The 8808-nt window shown below is 37.7% G+C and overlaps 1 pseudogene across 1 annotated transcript; it reads left to right on the forward strand.

The window, feature by feature from the left end:
• Positions 1–2236: 2236 nt before the first annotated feature.
• On the forward strand, positions 2237–7271 carry LOC311301819 (torsin-1A-like; annotated as a pseudogene). Its single transcript, XR_014630323.1, has 5 exons — positions 2237–2403; positions 5041–5306; positions 5934–6109; positions 6206–6339; positions 6584–7271. The product of XR_014630323.1 is annotated as a torsin-1A-like (transcript).
• The last annotated feature ends 1537 nt before the right edge of the window (positions 7272–8808 follow it).

The raw sequence follows: 8808 nt of genomic DNA on the forward strand, positions 1-8808 counted from the left end.
ACTGAAGGCAGGATAAACTTTTCTCTGCATACTGATTCATTCATCCTTGTGAAATCCACACAAATACGAACAGTACCTGCTTTTTTCGGCACCACCACCATCCCGGCGCACCAATCAGTCGGCTCCTCAATCTTGGTGATTACGCCCATCTTCTCCATACGGTCTATCTCCTCCTTCACTTTTCCCATAAGCGGCAGAGGGACTCTGCGCGGTGCGTGGAGAGAGAAGGGCACAGCTTCTGGCTTTAATTTAATTGAGTATGGCCTCCGAACAAGACCCAAGCCGCTACACAGCTTCGGATACTGTTGTTTCACAGATTCCATGGTGATGCTGTCAACCCTGCACACAAGCTGAAGCTGTTCTATGGCAGGCCTTCCCAGCAGTGCAGTGTGCAGGTCTTTTACAACATAAATGTCCTCTGTGGCTGTCTTTTTGCCTTTGCGCAGTGTTTCTCTGGCTACACCTAGGACAGAAAGTACATTGCCACCTGGCCCAAACAATGGGCGTGTCGACACCGCCAGGCGCTTCACATCAAGTCCTCCAGTAATGTCATAGTACACCTCAGCTGGCAGGGCAGTGACATCAGCACCAGTGTCAATTTTAAAGCACACTTTTTTCTGTCTCACCTGTAGCTGCACTGTCCACGGGTCTTTTCCAGCATCCACAGCTCCCAGGAATAAGCTCCCTTCTTCTTCTGTAGTGACAGCATTCAGAGATTTTGCACTATTTCTGCACACTTTGCCATAATGTCCCGTTTTGCCACAGTTGTAACACACAGTATCTGTAGCAGGGCATTCTGATTTTCCATGTGAGGGCATTTTCCCACATCTATAACAGGCCTTTGAACCTTGCTGTGGCCATGCATTAGGCTTATATTTGCCTGGTATTTGTACTTGTGGCTGAGGCTTTGAGGGAAATTTGGGCTTTCTATAACTTTTAACATGCACAGCATCAACATTGGAGCACTTGCTAGCACCGCCATTTTCTCCTCTTAAATCACACTGCTGTCGTCTAACTTCTTCAGACTGCCTTATCCTTATTATAGCAGTTTCAAGGGTTAGGTCTCTGTCTAGCTGTAGCTTTTCTGACAATGAGACGTTTCTCAGCCCAACCACTAACCTGTCGCGTATCAGCTCATTCTGTAATTGTCCATAGTTGCAATGTTCAGCTAATCCGTATAGAGCAGTGATAAAGGGATCCACCATTTCTCCCGGCAGTTGCACACGCTGATTGAACTTGGCTCTTTCGTATATGACATTCTTTTTAGGCACAAAAAATGCATCAAAGCCCGCCTTAACATCCGTGTACTTCTTTTTCTCATCTACAGTTAGGGTTAGCCCCTTAAGCACATCTTCGGCTTCATCGCCCATACAATACACTAATGTGTTTACCTGGTTTTCTTCTGACGTTGCGTTTAAATTGCTCGCAAGCCGAAAGCGGTCAAATCTCCTAATCCAACGCTCCCATTCTTGAGGCTTGGAAAAATCGAATGGCTCTGGAGGTTGTATTGTGAACGTAGCAGTTGGTGTAGGTTGCGCCATATCTGCCAGCTCGTCTCCTGTTCTCCGCCAAACGTTACGCTTTGTTTTTCTTTTCCCTTTTCCGCTTAAAAGTCAATCCGCTTCTGACACCATGTCAAGTCATTCATAAAAGAGGTTCGTACAACGACGTGCTCGGAGCTTGCCTTTATTCAACCACTCAGTACAGCCCTCATCAGCCATTGAGCCTGAACATAATATCCGCTAAAACACCCCCCCCATCATACGTCATCTCTCTCTTACTTCAAAATAAAAGCATTCCTCACACTATTATTCCATAATACCACAAATGACAAAAGTGTTCATGGATTTTGAAAAATTTGGTTATTGAATGCATTTTGTGTGAAAAATTGTTTCACTGAATGTGTGAAGAGTTTTGAACATGTGGCTTCAGTATTGACCGATGCTTGTTACCAATTCAAAAAAGAAAAGAAAACTGTAATAGGCTACATTGTTACCTAACTGCGTGATTTTTATATGTTAATTTCTGAAATTCATTACAGTCACCTCTGATAACAGAGCACTCTAAATTGTAATCTAGACACATGCATTTTCTGTAAAGCTGCTTTGAAATATGTATTGTTTTAACAGGAAGCCGAATGTCTGCTGGGGAGTAGCCTATACAGTTTCACTCTTCTTAATTCGTCAGTTCCCCTCCGAGTTCATTTACAAAAATGAAACCAAGACTGAAAGACGCCTGAGTGATTCGCTTCCACGATGTTAGCGCAAAATCTTTTAATCGTTTTATTTTTGCTGTCTAATATAACATTAGCGTCAGGTTTCCTGGATGTGCTTGCGTCTCTCGGCTCTTACTTGGTTAACGTGTTTGTGGAACGGGACAGTTTGTTGCCGTTTGACACTAAACGTGAGTATACCTGGAAAATAATGTGTCGACCAGAAGAGTTAAGTTCACGCTTCAGATGTTTTGTTGTTTATTTCCAAAAATACAGGGATCCAGGATGAGCTTGCGGCTCTGCTCTTACCTGGTTAACGTGTATTTGAAACGGGACGGTTTGCTGCCTTTTTTTCAGTAAACGTGAGTAGGCTATACCCGGAAAATAATGTGTCGACCTATAGAAGAGATAAGTTCACGCTTCAGATGTTTTGTCGTTTATTTTAAAAAATACACAGCGAACTTTAATTTCGCAAACTTTAATAACTTTCCAGCAATGTGTAAAGTTTTTTGGGTGAGTGATACAGGGAGATCGGGTACAGTTGCACCACTTTTTGCATTTCTCTCAGTTAGGGGAGAGTAAATCTGTAACATCTGTAAGGGAGTTTGTGTAAATCTACTTATGGTTCAGAGTATTTTTTTTCCCCCACATTAATTTCCCACATGTCTACTACAATTATGTGTTTTTGTTTTATTAATACAGTATATACTTTTTTCTTGACATACCTCGAAAGAATGGAAGTGAAATGTGACAACATGCCCCATAGGTGGGGTACATTGTAACGTGAGGGGCACATTGTAACATGACATATGACAGCTTAAAATGTTATCTGATCTAATAAAAAAAATATACAAAACAAACTAAAATATTTTCTAAATCAAATACAATTAAAAAACTTTTTCATATAAAATAATGGCAATTTTTAATAATTAAATATAAACTCATTTTTGAGTTTTGACTACGAACACAGGAAAACACAGCTATACAACATAGTTCAAAACAAATAAATAATTAGTAATTTCTGAACATTGACTCTCAGTCTTTATTCACCCTTTTCCTCAATAAAATTAATGAAAGTATAGCATATAATAGCATATTTCTAATAGGGGCACATTGTAACGCAGTGTTACAACATGCCCGCCTGCACAACTGGGCTAGTGTCTTCTGCTAGTTAGCGAAGCATTAAAGAACCATATCAACTGTTAAATAACATCTTGGAGATTAAAATAATATCAGATTTGTCTTATTTTAAATGAACACAAAAAATAGAGATGAAAAATTAACTTAAGTAAGAAATTTACTTTTGCTATGGTTTAATAAATGTCTATGGATATCTTCCAAAATAAAATAATATTTTTGCCGGATTTTTTTTTTTCTATATAGTGTTGATATGGCAACTAGTAAATACACAAAGTTTCGTCATCCAAGTATGTGCGGAAGTATTTAAAACAAGCGTGTTACAACTAGCCCCGCGTTAGGTTGTGCCCCGCGCTCCCCTACTCAGAGACTATTTGGACTAGACCAGCCAAATTTGTATATATTAAACTTGCATCCGTCTGCTAATTACCCCATTTTAAGATGATTACATATGACATATCATTCACAGTATTTATTTGAATGGAAGAAGCCAGATGTTGCAACTGACCCCAACCCAGGGGACAGTTGCAACACAACGCAGGGACGGTTGCAACCTGTTAAAAATACCTTAAATTTCACTAATTAACTTTAGCTTTTTGTCTCAATGAGCATAGAATTCTGAAAATATGAACTGTTTTAGGCCTACTATAATATTATAGTATTATTTATTTATACAATAATACTATTGTACCTATTATTTATTATTTATTTAGTGTGCAGGTGTTACAGATGCTATTCAATCTCTCCACATTTCAGTGTCAGACAGAAATAATTTAACAATTTGCAATGCAACAAACTTTTTGGGTATATTCAAACGATTTATTACTCGTCCCCAACCCTATCAGCCATGACAGAACATCATACACCTGCTGGACACACTGACTTTGACACATGCTAACCATGTCACTTAGAAGTCAACAAAACAATAATTCAAACTAAGTAAGGTTTGATTAATTCATACAAAATGTCAGGACAGTATGACAAAAATACATCTCATGAAAAAAATTACTTTCATACCTCCAAAACAAGTTTTGTTCAATAAATGCAGCAGCAGATGTTGAATGTGTCTACTGTCTTCTTGGTGGGGGGAGGGTCTAACTGCATGTGCAGTATGAGTGTCATCACTCTAGCTTGTTTCTGATTGGAGAAAAATGACATGTTGCAACCATCCCCTGTTGCAATTGTATCCGGTCTCCCCTAGTGATACATTTTTATCCCGTGTAAACCTACATGTGGGAAGTTTTTTTTTTTTTTGTGCATGGTTAAAATGTTAGTAGAATGTTACCACGTCACCCTTGCCACATTTTAGGGAGCTCATACGTTTATCTGGTAGCCTACGTCTTAAATTTGTATGATGTTTCAGTGCTTTTTGAACGAAAGGGAGAGATATGGAAATTAGTCTATTTGAGACTCAAGTGTTGTGTTTTTATATTTCTTAAGAATTGACTTTCTGATAATAATAACGTTACTCTCATTTACTAGTCTAGTTTTTCTGTGAGAAATGTTCAACATTATTGCAGGTGTGGTACTATGTTTGTAACAAAATGCAACCTTGTTCAAATGTTTTATGCTTGCTTGGTTATTTATAGTTATAGTAGGCCTATAAAAAAGTTACAGTGTACATTTTTAGTATAAATTATCATTGCAAACTACAAACAATATTTTTGACCACATATCTTTACATCTTTCAGGTTTGGAGGCAGATTTAAATAAATCTCTCTTTGGGCAGCACATTGTGTCTGATGTTGTATTAAAAGCTGTATCGTCATTTATGACTGACAAGAACCCAAACAAACCGCTGGTTCTGTCTTTCCATGGGACTTCAGAAGTTGGGAAAAATCATGTTGCTAAAATCATCGCAAGAAACATTTACAAAAAAGGGGAAAACAGCAAACATGTTCACACATTTGCATCTGAGCTCAATTTCCCGCACAGAGAACATTCACACATCTACAGTGTAAGTAAAAAATACATATTTCATGTTACATAATCCATAGTTAGTTAGCGAATAGGTAGCAAAGTGTTTTGTCAATAGATTTCTGTGCCAGAGCAGGTCTATTTGGTGAGCAAGGCCACAATACTTCCCTGCGGACTCAAAAAAAAAAAATGCTGGGTGGTTTCAACTCATATTTGGGTCAAATATGAACTGTTGGGTTTCAAATTTAATTTAATTTTAAAAATTTTAAATAAAAATTTCAACCAACGATTGGATTTGTCTACATTTGATCCAAACATGGGTGTGTTAGATCAAGCTGAAGCTGAAGCTGCGTGCACATCATGTCAATAACATTAAAGCTCAATAACATACCGCAGCATAATGAGCACTTTGATCAGTTGATTTAAAAAACAACACATTTCAGCGCTAGATCGCCTCTTATTAAAAAAAAACGAATGAAATGAATGCTCTGCTAGTTAACTGGAGATGTTTTGTTTATTTGTATTGGTAGGCTACATTCGTGCCGTGAGATTCAAAAGTGGTGGGGACAATATCGACCTTAGCAAAAAGTGGTGGGGACATGTCCCACCCACAAATTACGCCTATGGTTACTATACTAAAAACATAGTAAATCATCTGTATATTCAGGCATATCTAAAGAAATTGATTCTTCATGAAGTATATTGGTTTCCTAGCTCCATGTTCATATTTGATGAAATGGACAAGATGCATCCTCAGCTGATTGACACCTTAAAACCTTTTCTGGACTACAAAGACTGTGTAGACGGAGTGTCATTCCGCAATGCAATCTTCATCTTTCTCAGGTAAAAAATTTAATTGTTTGATTCAAGCTGAGTGCTAATTAAATACCTCTACTCTCCCAAAAGATCGACCCAACTAATGTGAAGCTGTGTTTGTAGTAATGCAGGTGGGAATGTGATTGTCGAGACGGCACTGGATTTCTGGAGAGAAGGAAAAAAACGGGAAGAGATCAGGATGAACAGCAAAGAACTGGAGACTAAAATCTCTCAAAACATCTTAAATGATAAAAACAGTGTGTATTGAAAGAATATTGAAATATATTTTCCAATATACTTTTTTTTTTTTAATGGCAAAAGTATATTTTAAAGTATATTTATATAAATGTTGTTGAAAAGTTTTATATGGAAATGGTAAATAAAAAAAGCATTATTCATTATATTTTTTTAAATTATTACATTTAATTTCCCTTAAACCTGCACATATATTGTTACATTCTTGTATAACACAAATTAAATTTGTTTCTCTACATTTTACAGGTGGATTTCAGCACTCCAGTCTCATAGATCATCATCTGGTTGATCACTATATTCCTTTCCTACCTCTGGAGCTGAAGCATGTGCGTCCTGGCTGAGATGGTCAATCTGAACATGACTGAAGACATTGATCTGGCAGAGAAAGTGGCCAGAGACATGCCCTTCTTCCCTGAAAAAGAGAAAATCTTTTCAGTTAAAGGCTGCAAGTCTGTCAGACAGAAACTGTTTCTCTATTCTGATGATAGATAAAATACTTTTTTTTTTTTATTACTTTTGCAATTTCTTTAATGCACATAGTTGAACATCAATGAGGTCTTGACTTTAGGTTTTGCTCATTAATATCCCAGTGTTGGTGATGATGTGCCTTGCATAGTGTAAGAAAAAATTATGTGGACGCCGAAGATCTCAAAAATGAAGTTTATTACAGCATAGCAGTGGCAAAGTACACAAAGCACCTTGGGTTCACCGGCGTCAGAATGAACCCAGAACATCCAAATCTTAAACCTTTTATCCTGTTACAGTTTATCACTCTTAATGTAAATGAAGTTGCTCTTGTTGTAACAGCTGTGGTCTATATGTTAATGAAGTTGAGACACCCCATTGTCTGAACCCCATTCCCATTCTACAATTGTTGATGACCATTTGCTCAGGATGTGATCAACCCAAATGGTGAATAAACAATATAACTTCACTTCCTTCATCTCTATGATAATTAAAGGGCACCTATTATGCAAAATTCATTTTTACATGGTGTTTGAACATAAATCTGTGTTGGCAGTGTGTGTACACAACCACCCTATAATGATAAAAATCTACCCAGTGCTTTTGTTTAATTCTCCATAAATCATAAGCACTATCTCAGAACCAGCTGTTCTCAGATTCGGGGCAATGTGACATCACTTTGCACAGGCCCCTCCCACAACAGTTGATTGACACTGCAGTTTGAGCATAGACCCGCCCTGAGTGAGCTGGACACAGTCCGCTATTGTTTCCACGCTGGAGCAGCTGTGGACAAGAATGTCTTCTAAAGCGTGTGAGGTGTTTTGTTGTTGGATGTAAGAATTAACATATCAGTCTTCATTTACTCTCGTTGTTACTCGAGGATGGATCTGTACCAACTGTTCGTGACCCCGCTTACAGTCTCCGGAGCGATAGGCCTAACATTACTGATCACAGCAGAAATTAAAGTGAGCGCGCAGTTTATGACAGCTCATTGAGTCCTTTTACAGATATACAGTTTACCAGTTTATTAAGCACCCACTGAAAAGGTGTGTTTATATTTGTTTACTGTTAGTTGTAACGACGGTTTTGTGTAGGCTACTGTGTATGTTGATGATAATGAAAAGGGAGAGAGAGAGAGAGTTTATGGATAAGACTTTGATGCGCACTTCTTATACTGTGTTTATTCAGCTCTTACAGTGATTTTCTGGAGTAAAACTAACGCTTCATCTTTTGTGTGATGTAGCCTACAAGGATGTACACAGGACACCCAGGTTGTGACATGTGACATGTATGGTGTCAGAGAAATTCACTAAAATATAATGTCAATAATGTAAAAAAAATATTTTGTCAAAAAATAATGACAAAAGTCTATTCCTGGGTCCCAGGAGGATAATTAAAATATACTCATCAGTATATTTTGGTGATCATTCGGACGGGGTCTGCTACAGCAGGCTTGTATTAATAGTGGATAAAAGCAGCTGAGCACAGACACGTCCAAGACACGTCATTCTAACGTCTTTGTCGAACGTTCAGAAGACGTCCACTGAGGAGCCAGAATGAAAGTTTTTGCAACGTCTTTTTTAGACGTCTTTTTAACGTTAAGTATTGACGTCCAAATGACATAAAAAGTGAACGTTCAGAAGACGTCCACTGAGGAGCCAGAATGAAAGTTTTTGCGACGTCTTTTTAGCGTTCACTATTGACGTACATAGTGAACGTTCATTAGACGTCTTTCTTAAACGTCTTTTAAATGTTCATTATTGACGTCCAGTTTTTCATGAAAAATTTGTCCAGTTAAGACCAACATATAGTCTTAACTGGACTATAAGTTAGTCCAGTTTTAGTCCCCCATTATAAGTTATAGTATACGTTATAGTATACATTTTTAGTAGGCCATAAATTATCATTGCAAACTACAAAAATATTTTTGACTTCACATATCTTCACATCTTTTAGGTTTGAAGGCAGATTTAAATAAATCTCTCTTTGGGCAGCACATCGTGTCT

This window comes from Rutilus rutilus, assembly GCF_951802725.1.
Source record: "Rutilus rutilus genome assembly, chromosome: 13".
In the NCBI taxonomy this organism is placed as follows: domain Eukaryota; kingdom Metazoa; phylum Chordata; class Actinopteri; order Cypriniformes; family Leuciscidae; genus Rutilus; species Rutilus rutilus.